At 37.4% G+C, this 13,714-nt stretch overlaps 1 pseudogene; it reads left to right on the plus strand.

Annotated features, from left to right (window-relative positions):
• The window catches only part of LOC150016236 (S-phase kinase-associated protein 1 pseudogene), a 61,178-nt pseudogene extending 49,296 nt beyond the window's left edge, over positions 1-11,882 (plus strand).
• The last annotated feature ends 1,832 nt before the right edge of the window (positions 11,883-13,714 follow it).

The raw sequence follows: 13,714 nt of genomic DNA on the forward strand, positions 1-13,714 counted from the left end.
CGACTCTTTCTAGGGTATATAATATCTCCAAATAATTATCAGTAACATTCCTTAAACTCACAAAGTATCCAATATCAATGAATAGGAATCAATGATCCTGAAGAAATATAGAAATATTTTTCATGACTTCAACTGAAACATACTCGGCAACAATAACATTTTTCCAAACCCCTTTTGTTTTCAGGTCCTGATTACTCCCACGATTCAAGTCACTTAGGTTTTAATTTTTAGATTACTTCTTTTTACATTCAATGAACACACCAGAATTTTCATAATTGACTAGATCTACCATCTTTCTACTTGCCACAAAATCACCTGTGTTATAGTTTAGGAATTTTGATGCAGGTATAGGGGAAATTATAGATTCTTGGTTATTGTGCTTAGATCATTTTTAAAAAACCTACTAAAGATAACACATCACCAGAATTCTATACATATTCCTAAGAAAGATCAGTGACATTTTATTTTTCAGTTTTTATAAAAAGTTCTATTCTCTCTTACAGCAATTGATCACAAGACACAAAATAACATTAAAATAGAAATAGAAAATTAGTATGATGGAAAAGAAACACACATATAGTCTGACCTCAAGGGTCAACGTGATAAATGAAGTTTTCTAATATTTTTTAATGGTTATTCTGTTATGCTAGGTAATGGCATTGCTGGAACAGTAAGCCTTTCACATCTGTGCACTTTGGATCACCTTAAGCCAGCTGGTTCCTCTCAAAATTGCTCATCTTTTGTTCTTACTATTTTCTGACCTGGGCCCCTAGCCTTAAGACAGCTATGTGCTTTCTGCAGCCAGGATATCCTCTTCAAGACTGTCAGACGACTTCAAATGATTGATGTGCTAGTCTGGTGCTCTGGTATTTTTCCCTTTAGTAAGTCTCCAGTAAATCTACAGCTCATTCTATAAGAATGCTAATTTGATCTACTCTTACTTAACTTCATGCACATTTTTCTTGTTTTCCTGTCTCTTTGGAGGTGAGCTTGAAGCTTATAACAGAGCATGTTTGTAAAATGATTTCTTACAATATCACATATAAATAAAACACATTTCCCACCAAGGGAAACAATTCAAGCAGTGAACTCAGCTGACTCTCTTCCCTCCAAAACTGCCATGTATCTATTCTGGAAACTTGAAGCATGATTGATTCATAGGTCCACTGAAAAATAGACATCATTTAGCTGCTTGCCTTTTACCCCTTTTTTCCTACTGTTCCTTACTATGCTTCCTCTCAGTGGGATGCTGCTCTAGCCCTTCCCTCAAGAACAGAGGCAAGATCGGAGACCCCCCTGTATTTGAAGGCCAGTTCAGGTTCTGCTCTAGAGGATCACTGATGGGAATTCTCATCTCACAGAAGCCGGACCCTGAGTCTTCTATCAATCAAAGCCCAAGTAAGGCACAGTCAGGCTCTTTCAGGCTGTCAATCTCTTTCCTTGCTACAAAGATGTTTTATTTTATTTTAAAGATTTTATTTATTTTTATTGAGAAGGGAAGGGAGGGAGAAAGAGCCAGAGAGAAACATCAATGTGTGGTTGCCTCTCGTGCACCCCCAACTGGGGACCTGGTCCGCAACCCAGGCATATGCCCTGACTGGGAATCAAACTGGTGACCCTTTAGTTTGCAGGCCGGTGCTCAATCCACTAAACCACACTAGCCAGGGCAAAATGTTTTCTTTTAAAGAGAGAACTCCATCAACCTTAGGGCATCAATTCTAAACCTCTTGCATTAACACATATTGTACCATGTTTCCCAATCAAGTTCACGATTGATTGCCCTTTTGGGGCCTTACATGACCTCTCATTATGAGGCTTAGAACTGGGTTTCTGGCTTCGACCTTTTGCTTTCATTCTTGACCATGTGTGGACTTTTCTTCTTTACCTCCCTCAACAACCTGCCAGACCACGATGGTTCCTGGGACCCTGTAATGACCACAACACAGCCCCCTGTAGGGAACACATCAAACATGTCCAACCTGACTCTGAAAGTAAGACCTGGATGTCCTGTGAATGATATCATTGGGTCAACTAACACAACTGGAACACAGAGAAAAGATTAGAAATACATATCAATTTCAAACGTATGTGTATGTAAGATAATATTCTTATTTTTAGAAAAAAGTACACATTAAAGTTTATGTGTAAAAGGCCTGCAACTAACTCTAAAAAGGTTCAGGAGAAATGTGTATGTGCATGTATATACACACACACATAAGCATAAACATAATTTTTTACATGTTTTATATATCTATACACATGTACACATATTCAAAGAGAGAGATGGCAAGAAAGCACACTCCCATCTGATAAAGTAAATGGGGCAAAATGTCAACCACAGGTAAATCTCAGTAGAAGATACGTGAGTGTTCTATGTACTAGTCTTATTCCTGTAATTTTTGTCAGTTAAACAACTATAAAACAAAACCACAAAGAAACAAAAACTGTGCTTTAGAATGCCAATAGCATCTGCCATCTCAGGGTACAATCAGCTACAGTGGGGTGTGGGGTGGGAAGACCTGAGGCAGGTAGGAGAATTTGTGTAGTAGACAGAAGCCTTTTTACATAAGGGCCTGGTGGTCTGAAAGGGAAAGAATATATTTGGATTCATAATTGGAAAGGCAATTCCTCTAGAGAGGAGAGTACATACATATGTCCAGAGAAGATAATAAACATTTAGGAGCTGAAATATTTGCATTTTATGGAGATGTGTAAAAATTGACTTTGTATATTAATGTTTATGTTATTTGTATTTCTGTACACTAAATGCAATAAATGTAACTTGAATGTAACAATAAGAGGATCAACACTATGGATAGAGTTAATATGTGCTTATCTGAAACTTAGCAGATAAAGAGATTCTGCCAAAATAAACAAGTTGAAAGTGAGAATGGACATTCAAAGTATATTACTGTGTTACTGGAACATCTGGTACTAACACTGTCAAGTTTACATATGTTCTCAAATACTTATTTATGTAACAATCAAATGCTAAGCATTCCAGCTGCACTTGTAAACTTTTTATGAACTGGAATCATATGCACAAGCTCAACTAAATATACTTGACAGAGGGAGGAGCGTGAGGAAACTATTAACTCTCAAAACTGAAGTTTGATTGCAGCCAGCCTTCTGGCAGTGTAACAGGCTGGTGTTTGGTGTGAGAGCTGAGCTACTGGCTCATGTGAGATTCATTTCATCCCAATAGGTAGAGTCAGAAATATCCAATCCATGGGTCCAAATCATGACTTGGCAGTTACCTTTTTTGGACATAATACTCAGGAAAGAAAATCATGTATAGATTAAAAAATAGAGCAAAGACCAGGAAGATGTAAAGTCATTAAGAAGAAGAGTATTTCATACTAAAGTGAAGAAGTATTTTGCTCAACATATCCTTGAGCTAGCACAGGTAGTCTGACTGATCGTGGGAATGCATAAATTAGATTAAAAAAAGAGGAGGTACTTTAGTATGATTATTATGTAATATTACTCCTAACGAAAATTAGTTGTGTGAAAGTTGCCTCCTTTAAGGTTTTCTTTACATTCCTATTTGTTATGTAGTGTCACCTTTGAAAAGAGAGCTTTTTTTCTCTTTTTCAATATAAAAATATAATTCAAGATAATTACAAAAGAATTTTGTCTTCAAAATATCAGAGGAACTTGTATAATGTAGAGATAGTTTTTAAAAATCATTACCAAATAGATGGCCTTCTTCATGATTATTATCTAAGTTTAGCAGTTTATGTTCAATGCTTTGGGACAAGAAAGCAAAAAAATTAAAAAGTCAGGAATAGCATTTAGATCTGGTTTAAGTACAGCTATCTGAAATGTTCTCTTGTTTTGACTTATTCCAGAAGGAAAACTTGAAACAATGAGTAAATGAGGATAAGTTACAAAGAGGCATATTTTAGCTCAACATAAGGATTTTAAAAATAGAGTTGTCCAACAGAATGGATTGTTTTAGGAAATGATGAGCTCCTTTGCTAAAGTTATCCAAATTGAGACCGGATGCGCATATGCCAAGGACGCTTCAGGAAGCATTTCTGCACAGTGTGGGAGGGTAGCCTACAGAAGACGGTGTCGTAGGCTTCTTCCAGTGTTAAATTTCATAATCTTATGACTATTCTAATGAATAACTACTCTAATGATACAAACTCTGAGGCCTTGTTAAAATAAAAAAGAAGGGGGAAAAAAAACCCAGCAAAGTAACTTTACTTGGTTCTTAGGGAAAGCAGACTATACAGACATTTTTTTCTTTTAATGCTGAGATAAGGAAAGTTACAATATTCTAAAAGTGTATGCTTTATGATGCATGCAATTATTTATAAAATTTAGCACAAACAATAAAGCACACATTTCTAAAAGATAAATGAACTAAAGGTAAAGAAATCATTTGTTGAATTACTGAATTACATAACACAGGAGGATCAGAAGCTAAGCAGAGAGCTAGTAAAGGACTGAGCAAGGTTTTCATCGGTCTCACCACCCTATGGAGACAAAAACTAGAGCTCAGAAACTTCAAGCTTGAGAGAGAGAGAGAGAGAGAGAGAGAGAGAGAGAGAGAGAGAGAGAGAGAGAGAGAGAGAGATTGCCAGCCCTAGGATTTTAATTAGGAATCCAGGTACCCACATTCTTGAAAAGGGGAGACAACAAGAGGTAGATTGAGCATTATCAAATCTGCAAGTGAGTCCCAAAAGAAGAATAAGGTCATCTGCCAACATTCTATTGGTCAGTAAGATCCATAGAGAAAGATAACATTACCCAGAGTCACTACAGTTTAGCAAACATAATATCTGGCATTAATAACAAAATATAAAGACATAATATAAAATAGGACAGGAAACAAAACAAGATTAATCTTTCTCTGTGATCATTTATTGGAATTATCAGATTGGATAGAAAGAACTTTAATTAACATGTTCAAAATAAATGACATGACAATTTTATAGGTTCTAGACAGCTAGAATATATAAAGAGTCAAATAGAAATTTTAGGATGAAAAAATGATAACTGAAACCAAGAACTCAGTAGGTTGGTTAAATAGAATACTGGAAGCTGAAGAGATAAGTGATCTGGAAGAAATACCAGAAAGTTTTTGGGCTGAAATTTGAGGAATAAAAAGAATGAAAATACTTAAAATTTTGTAGCTATAATATGAGACTGATAAAAAAAAAAAATTGTACTTACTTGGTATCCCAGAAGATGGAGAAGGAAAAAAAAAAAAAAAAAGGGACAGGAAGCAATTGAAAAAAATAAAGGCAAAAAATTTTTACAGTGAAAGACATTGAGGCAAAACCCCCAACAAAGTGACATCATAGTAAAACTACCAAAAACTAAAGACAAAGGGGAAAAAATAGCTAAAGGGAAAAAAATGTATCTTACCTTCACAGGTACAGAAATGAGAAGGGTATTTGACTTCTCAATGGAAATAATGAAAGATAATGCAGTGATTTTCAACATTTCTCATCTCATGGCTCACACAAACTAATTACTAAAATTAGCAGCACACCCAAAATATATATTTTTGCTAATATAACCAAAAAAAGCAGGTATAATTTTGATTCATTCACACCAAATGGCTATTGTTGTGTTGGCTGATGTCATATTTTTAATGGACAATCTAAGAGAAAAGAGGTCAGAGTCCCTGACTAAATAGCCAGGTATTGCATGATTTAAAAATTCTTGTGGCACACCAGTGGGCCTGCTATGGTACATTCGTTGGAAAATCACTGACATAATGGAATAATATTTTAATGTGTTTCAAAGAAAGTTGTCATCCTGTTACCGAACAGCAATTGGGATCCTGCTGCCTGCCACCATCCTCTAGGCAAAATTCCAGAGGCAAAGTTTTGGTGACAAAGGAAAGGAGTCTTTATTCAAAAGCAGTCACTGAAGCCATTCAAGTCAAGCCTATAATACTTAAGCCTATCAATTAAGGCTAAACTCTTAACACCTGGGTTCTCCTAGCTTTTCCCTATTAGTTTCTATAGGGTTGGTTTATAAACTAAAACAACATAATACACAAAAGCTACCCAATTCTGGAAGAATGACAGGTTTCTGCCTCAGAGCCTGTTCCCTCTAGAACACCTAAAGAACAAACCTGCTACCCTCTGCCGGGCCAGCCCCATCCTAGGCCATGCCCGAAGTTCCTTCCCATACAAAATACTATCCGTTGGAAAATGCAGGCAGCGGCAGCACCATCATCCAGGAATCCTCAAGGAAGAAGAGTCTAAGAGTGGGCTTGAGAGCAAGCCTGAGAGTCTGAGTCAGAGCCAGAGCCAGAACCTGATAGAGAGCCAGCTCAAGTAGCCAAAAAAGCTCATGAGCAAAAGAACCAGCCCTCCTTTTATTTCCATTGGCTCTGGAGGCACTCAGCTCCTCAGCCAATCCTGTCCTAGACTGCTTTCTATTGCCTCAGCAAACTCGTCCTACAGCCCCTCCAACTTCTCTGCAGTGATCTTAATCAGATCTCCCTGTATCAATCCTGAGATTTTATACCCACCCAAATTATCCTCCAAAAGTGGAGGTAAAATGAAAATATTAGATAAAAAGCAAGTGAAATTTTTGCCAGCATATCCTCACTAAAGTAAATGAGTTCTGTGGGTAATAGAAGAACACAAATTCAACAGGAAGAGTAAAAATGTAGATAAATATAAATAAATACTGACTCTACAAAACAGGAATTAGGTTTCTTTGGGAAATAAAACATATGTGGGACTAAAATGAAAACAATAACAAAGATTGATGATATATGGACTTTAAATATTCTAAGGTCCTAGCATTAACTGCCCCAAAAGTTTTAAATATTTGAAATTATATTAGGTTGTAACCAGTCCAGGCTATATTGTGTATTCTTTAGGATATGTACTAGAAATGTAGTAAAAGAATGTGCAACTAACAAACCAATAAAGGAAGATTAAGGAAGGAAGTCTAATTAAACTTAAGTAATGTAAAGAAGGAAAAAAAGAAACACGAGGTAAGCAGGAAATAGATGATAAGTAGAATCACAAATACATGAGTAATTGCATTAAAAGTAATTACTACAATTAAAAAGCAATATTTTGAAACTGGATTAAAAATACAACTATGCTATTTATAATTGATAATCTTTTAAAATAAGATAGAGAAAGGTTGTAAGTAAAAGGATGGAAAATATATATACCATGGAAAAACAAATAAAGAAAAGCTGGTGCAGTTATTGTTTTAAAGTGGTTGTATGATAAAAGAAAATCCATCAGAAAAATAAAACAATTTTAATTTTGCTTTCACATACCTTCAAATATCTAGAGCAAAATTTGAAACAACTTAAAGGATAAATCCCTATATGCGCCTCTCTGAATTACTGGTAAAGAAAGAAAAGAAAAATATCAGCAAAGATAAAGAAGAGCTAAAGAATATTTTAAATAAAACGTTCCTTGAGATCCAAGATGGCAGAGGAGTAAGTTGAAGCTACACTAACCTTCTCCCAGGACCAGTCTGGAATTACAACTTAGTTGTGGAAAAATCATCTGGAATAACCAACTGAACACTAGCTGGAGAGAAGTCTTATAACCACTGAGAGACAGAGAAGGCCACTTCATCACAACATGACTGGCAGGAAGTGCAGAGACATGAAAGGGCTGGCTGGGCTCCCACAGGTGGCAGCTGAAGGGACTGAGAAACAGCTCAGCAACTGGGGGTTCCCCCTGAGAAGGGCAGGGTCTAAACCCCCAGCTGGACTTCCCAGCCTACAGCAACAGAGCAGAAAGTAAAATAGCATTCAGCTGTGAAAAGCAAAAAGCCACAGGGTTTTTTGCTGGCCTGAAAGGAACAGCTGGAGACAAAGAACTCTTAAACTGATCACATACAAAAATATTTTGGCCCCCACTTACCCTGGGTTCAAGCAGAGGGAGGGCAGGGAGGACTAGAAGTGCTTGGGGAGAATTTGGGGCGGTGGCTTTGAGGAGAGAACTGAGGGAGCAGCCAACCGGGTCCCAGTGCTGACTCATTCCCCATACTGCAGGCAGACCAGTCCCCTCCAAGTGGCATCAGGGAAAGCAAAAGCCTCACCTGCAGGAATTAATCTGCATCATCCTCAGTGCTTAAGCCTGATGGCTGTCACAGATTGAACAGATTAACAACTAAAGGAAACAAAGGCAGTAGATCTCTGGTAGTCTCCAACAGGCTGTCTAGGCCCAGACTGGTACACGATCTGACGCCACCAGGGGCAGATCCAGGAAGTGCAGATCAACCTAAGCAGCAACAAACAAGAAGAGTCACAAAAATGGGGAGACAGAGAAACAACCCCCCATCGAAAGGAAAGAATAAATCCCCAGAAAGAGTGCTAAATGAAATAGAAGAAAACAAACTATCAGATGTGGAATTCAAAACATGGACTATAGGGAAACTCAATGAGCTCCGCGAATTAAAAAAAAAAAAAAACTACAAAGAACTCCAGGGAAACTACAAGGAACTTACTGAGAATTACACCAGCATGAAAAAGGACATAGAAGCTATCAATTAGAGCCAGGAGGAAATGAAAAATACAATTTCTGAATTGAAGAACATAGTAGAAGGAATTAAAAGCAGGCTAAAGGGAGCAGAAGATAGGATCAGCGAGCTGAAGTCAATGTAGAAAAAAATTCCCAGACAGTGTAACAAAATGAAAAATGACTGAAAAAGAATGAAGAGGCTTTAAGAGAGCTGCAGGACAACATAAAATGTAATAATATCCATATCAAAGGAATACCAAAAGGAGGAGAAGAGGAGCAAGGGGTAGGAAACATGTTTGAAAAAGTAATGACAAAAACTTCCCTAACTTGATGAGAGAAAGAGTCATGCAAGTCCAGGAAGCACAGAGGGTCCCAATGAAGATGAACCCAAACAGGCCCACTCCAAGACATATCATAATAAAAATGGCTACTTTGAAAGACACAGAGAGAATCCTAAAAGCAGCAAGAGAGAAACAGCTAATATCATATAAAGGAGCTCAATAAGGCTGTCGTCAGATTTCTCAGCAGAAACACTACAAGCCAGGAGGGAATGGTCAAAAATATTTCAAGCAATGAAAAACAATGGCCTACAACCAAGACTACTCTACCCAGCAAGGCTCTCATTCAAAATGGAAGGGGAAATAAGGAGTTTCCCAGACAAAAGAAGGCTAAAAATATTCATCTCCACCAAACCAACATTGCAAGAGATGCTAAAGTGTCTGCTTTAAGAAGATGAAGAAACAGAGAGAGAGAGAAGAACACAAGTACAATGGGAAAAAATGACAATGAATAAGTACCTATCAATAATAACAAAAGAACTTATGCACCCCTATGTTCATTGCAGCACTATTTACAATAGCCAAGTGCTGGAAACAACCTAAGTGCCCATCTGTAGATGAGTGGATCAAAAAACTGTGCTACTTTTATGCAATGGAGTACTATGTAGCAGAAAGAAAGAAGGAACTCCTACCATTTGTGACAACATGGATGGAACTAGAGAGAATTACGCTTGGTGAAATAAGCAAGGCAATGAAAGACAAATACCATATGATATCATCTAATACAGGAAACTAATGAACACAAACAAATGAGAAAAACTAAACCAGAGGCAAGTAAACAAGGAGCAGACTAACAGTGACAAGGGGGGAGGGTGAGAAGGGGGGTAAGAAGGGGAAGGTTTTAGTCAAAGAACATGTATAAATGACCCACAGACATGGACAACTGGGTGGGGACTGACTGGGAGAAGGAGGGGTGGGCAGGGTGGAGGGGAGCAAAGGGGAAAAAAGTGGGACAACAGTAATAGAAAAACAAACAAAAATTTTTAGTGGAAAAAAAAATGAAACCAAAACAAAAAAACCCTGACATGTAGGAAAGCGAACAAAAGAAAATGTAAAGCATGAAAATGCAATTTTAGTGAGTATTAGAAGGACAAGGATTTTCCTTCACACTGTATATTTTTCTCCCTACCTGATCCCTCCAGAATTTGGCATTCTTAAGAAGTAAGTAGTGACATAAGGTTCTTTGCATAAAACTAATAAGACCAGTTGTTAATAGAGGTTTTGTTAAGTAAGACTTTGACTGGAATGTCATGCCTAAAGGAGGCATGCCTTTGCTCTGGTTGTTACCAAAAAGCCTTGAGTAACTGGGATTGACTTTTGAAGGTAATAAAAGCCCACGAGAAAAAAGGCCTGGTACTGTGGTTGGTTGTGCAGTTCATGGGAAGGAACGAAGGTTGCTTTCCTTAAAGATGGCTAGAAGGGACCTTAAGGCACAATGGAGAACCTGAAGGACTTAGAAAAGACAGGTGTTTACAGGCAAGGCTGAATGGAGGTATGTGGTTCAGCTTCTGTGCCCTGAAGGGCAAACTGAAGGTCACCCTAAAGGTTCCTTGGGTAAGTTCCAGCAAAGCAGACTTAAAGATCATGTGTGACCATTTGCTCTTGTTGTGTTTATGCAAATGAACAGGATGAATTAAAACTGGACTTTATGCAGTCCCTTTAATGACAAGGAGGGTAATCTTAAGAAAAAAAAAAACATTCCTTAATTGTAGTATATATTCAACACTGCAACCAACATATTCTTTATAAGTGCACGTGCATCATTTAACTGAGCTGATATCGTGCTGCGCCATAAGCAAGCCTTAACAAATTGCAAGACACTGAAATCACCCAGAGTACATTCTTTAACTACCATTTAATTAACCTAGAAACTAATAACAAAAATATAACAAATATTGTTATTTTATATCCTAAACTAAGATTACAACAAATAAGAACCACCAGAAGTTTTCACTGCTGAAACCGACCCAGAAATCATTTTTCAACATTTAATAATGTACTATAAGATAAATTTATATTTATTTTCAGTTAATTACCAAAAATCTACATAGCACACTTTGATTGTTTTTATATGTGAAATAATATATAGAAGTGCTTTTCTTAATTGTTTTTGTCCATAAATCAAGTTATTCATTTAAAGGTGTCACTTTATATACCTGGGATCACTAATGTGATAAAGACTATAGGTGAATTGAAAACTTTGTTATTAAAAAGGAGCCAGCACATCCACTAATCTTGATAGATTGACTATATGGTTCAGTGCTAGCCGATGCCCAATGAAAAATACTCTGAACATGCAAAACCTCTTTGGGATGTGAGAGACTGTCAGCAATCTTTATGCCACTCTGGTGGACAAGTCATTTTATGGAGAAAAGCACTTTTTATGGCAACATAGTTTTTACACATATGCTGAAAAAGAAGCCACATTTAAAAGAGCAAGGTAAAACAAACAAACAAACAAAAAAACAAAACACAAGGTGATCACTGTGGAGAAGGGGGGTCTTGTTCTCCACCTGTTGTGTCTGGTGATGCTGCCCCGCTCTCATCAGCCCATGGCCTGCTCTCTCCTTGAGACTGAGCACCAAGCCTCCAATTAAATTGCAGAATTCTGAGCGAGAGATATTTGAAGTTGATGTTGAAATTGTCAGACAATCTGTGACTATCATGGCCATATTAGAAGATCTGGGAATGGGTAATGAAGGTGATGATGACCCAGTTCCCTTACAAAATGTTAATGAAGCAATATTAAAAAGGGTCACTCAGGGGTGCACCTGCCACAAGGATGACCCTCCTCCTCCTCCTCAGGATGATGAGAACAAAGAAAAATAAACAGATGATTTCACAGTATGGACCACAAATTCCTGAAAGTTGATCACGGAACACTTTTTTGGACTTATTCTCACTGCCAACTGTTTAGATGTCAAACGTTTGCTTGATGTGACATGCAAGACCGTTGCTAATATGATCGAGGGGAAAATTCCTGAAGAGATTTATAAGACCTTCAACATCAAAAACGACTTTACCGAAGACAAGGAAGCCCAGGTATGCAGAGAGCCAGTGGTGCGAAGAGAAATGAGATGTTGTGCCTGACACTGTAACACTGTAAGGATTGCTCCAAATACTAGTTGCCCTGCTCTGCTCACCATTGTTAATATTAGACGAACAGAAGACAAGTGCAGCAGCAAATCAACTGTATTATTAGAGTATTGTCCTCACTGCCTGTGTAGTTTGGGTACAGATTCCAATTCTATGGCTGTTCCTTCCCCTATGATCAAAAAGTTTCTTTTATTTCTGCTCTGAATCAAACTGAATTGTGGGTTCTCTATAGAATGTGGCATTTTGGGCTTTCCCTGTTTTTGTAAAGTGATTTCTGCCTAGTTTTTGTGCAGTTAACTTTAGCTTACTTAGCAACCTTTTAAAAGTTGGCATTGTAAATAGAACAAATTGCAGAAGTTTTCTGAGATAGAAAACAAAAGGTAAATGATATGGAAAAGATCCTTTTGTTGCTGTGGTTCAGGAAACTGAGGGACCCTAAAACGTTATTTCTCATCCCTCTCTGAATTCTACTGAAGTGACAGTAGAAATATAAATCTAAAGCTATATCAGTAGTCATGCTGCAAAGTTAGAGGGGTGTTACCACCACAAGGAAAAAATTTCTGAAAGATATAAAGCAAGATTAAGAAAGAAAAAAATGAGAAAGGATTGCAACAAAGTTGAGAATTTGCAAACCCAAAAAGGAAGAAAATTACATGCAACAAATGCTTACACTTTTCACCTCTTTGCTATTTTACATGGTGTTATGTGAAAATTAATCTATTCAAACTTCCAGTTCTTAAATGGATTTTGGCCTGTTCTTTCCACTATTCAGCCTGAGTGATTTTGAAAGAATCACTAATCATTTCATTTTCACAGCAACTTAAAAAAAATAAGCTACTATCCTCCTGACTGTCACTAAAGGTATTAAATAGAGCAATTTTAAAGTTTTTTAGTTCCCAAACTAACTTTTTTTCCACAAAGGTGACATTGTTTTATTTGTTGAATTTGTACTTTTGTTGGTTGATTGTTTGGTTCTTGGTTACCTATTTACATGTATAAGCAAGGATCCTGATTACTGAGTATAGTCACCTGAAGTGTATTTCAAATGACAATGTTCCCCTTGTTCTGAGAGTGAAGATGATTATACGGTCCTGGCCACAATGTCATTCTGGTTTGCACACACTAGCATGTCTTTTGGTTGGGCGTACATTCTTGTCTCCTGGTGCTTATTAATTGGGGAGACCCTACCACATCAGAATTTCCTTTTGGATTCTTCCACACATATTCGGACTTCCAAGTCTGTGGCTTTATGCTGTATGTGGCAGAGTCCACTGCTTTGAAAGCAGGGCCCAGGTGCGATTGTTCTGCCGCCCTTTGATTAGCTGGCCAACCAGACACACAGAGCCTATTCCTCTCAGTCCCCTGTGGCCTTGAATCTTGGGCTTATTTACAGGTCCCTTTTGTGTTGGAGGATCTTTCCCATCTCTCTGGAACTGCAATTTTGTTTGGGATATGCCATCAATTTTACCCTATTTGCTCTGTTTCTTCCAGAAATTTGCAGTTTTGATGGCACCCTTCTCTGATTTCTAAAGTTGTTACATACGGATTTATTAATTTTTTATTACTTTTCTGCCATTTCAATGGAATTTTGGTAGGAAGGAAAGATGAAAGCTGCCAAAATGTTCGGTCAGCTCTCTTGAGCCAGTATATAAATTTCTATGTCAATTTACTTGAATTATTTGAGCACCAAACAAATATACAGTAATCTGATAGCACTTCCTAGTTTACTGAAATGGGAGCCATCCCTCTTAATTCCAACTCTCCAGTAATGTTTTAGTGAATTCATCTGGGCTCTGCTTTGCCAAACTCCCT

This window comes from Furipterus horrens, unplaced genomic scaffold, assembly GCF_987537825.1.
Source record: "Furipterus horrens unplaced genomic scaffold, mFurHor1.1.pri manual_scaffold_3, whole genome shotgun sequence".
Classification (NCBI taxonomy): domain Eukaryota; kingdom Metazoa; phylum Chordata; class Mammalia; order Chiroptera; family Furipteridae; genus Furipterus; species Furipterus horrens.